Source organism: Eublepharis macularius, chromosome 3 (assembly GCF_028583425.1).
Source record: "Eublepharis macularius isolate TG4126 chromosome 3, MPM_Emac_v1.0, whole genome shotgun sequence".
NCBI lineage: Eukaryota > Metazoa > Chordata > Lepidosauria > Squamata > Eublepharidae > Eublepharis > Eublepharis macularius.
In genome coordinates, this window is record NC_072792.1 from 20,280,500 (window position 1) to 20,281,891 (window position 1,392).

Below are 1,392 nucleotides of genomic sequence, written 5' to 3' on the forward strand. Positions count from 1 at the left end.
CCTCCCTCTCTCTACCCTACGTGCAATTTTATACACTTATTTTATGCCCCCTCACCCCAGTTGTCTCTTTTCTAAACTGAAAAGTGCTGAACTCTTCAGCCTTCCCTCATAGGAAACGTGCTCCAACCCTTTAGTCATCTTGGTTGTCCTCTTCTGTACTTTTTCCATCTCTGCAATGTCGTTTTTGAAATACAGTGACCACAACAGAACACTGTTTGCCAAATGAATTGATCCATATAAGCACACCCATATCTCATGGGCTCTTAGCTGTGTGTCTGTCCAGTTGTACACTGTACAACTCAAGCATGGTTAACTTTCAGCATGTACTGGCTGAGGCAACTTATTTTTTGTGAGGTGGCTGCACTGAACATCACACAGATAAACATTTCTTACGTGTTTCTTACCAGTATTGTGTTTAATTCTGGCCTTAAAGCAGAAGAAGAACAAATACCTCGTGTAGAATCAGGGCTATAGAACAGCCCTGTGCATAATTCTCCTCATGACTAGAAAAATAGGGCTGACAGCATGAATGAATAAATAAGAACAATCTGATTAATTCAGTAATCAAATTCATGGGCCAAATGCTTGCTGATACTAATAAAATAACCTGGCCAATGATTTAGACGATTAATTTCAAATGAAATCTTAAATGAAGTTTTGTCAGTTTGGATTAGAAGGGAGAGAGAGCTCTTTACGTGTCTCATAGTTATGGCACTGCAGCATATACCAAAAACAGTGAGAAGTTTTCTCTTCCTCACCCCTTTCCATCCAAAAATAAAAGCACAAGAAGATGTATGGGCAGGGCTTTTTTTCAGCAGGAACACGGTGGAATGGAGTTCCAGCCCCTCTTGAAAATGGTCACATGGCCGGTGGCCACGCCCCCTGATCTCCAGATAGAGGGGAGTTTAGATTGCCCCCCATGCTGCGGCACGGAGGGCGATCTAACCTCCCCTCTGTCTGGAGATCAGGGGGTGGGGCCACTGGCCATGTGACCATTTTCACCGAGGGCGATTTAAACTTTAAAAAACTCCCCCCTTGTCCCAGCTGACCCAAAGTGACGTCATTGTGCGGTCCTGAGTTCCACCACTGAGTTCCACCACCTCTTTTCCCAGAAAAAAAGCCGTGTGTGTGCGAAATATTTTCACATGCTGCAAATAGAACTCCGCGTTTTCAGCCTTCTTCTCAACATGCAAGCCTGATCTACTAGTGCAGAATAATTAGATAAAATCCTAAAGCAATTGAATTGGGCTAAAAATTATATATTTCTGATCCTTGTGTTAAAAAGTCTTTGCAAGTTAAGAAACCAGAGCCAGAGGCAAAGGGCTAAGTTAGAATTCTTTCCCCCTGTATATATGTTTTTTTGTGGGTGGGGGTATAAATGGGGGATTATGC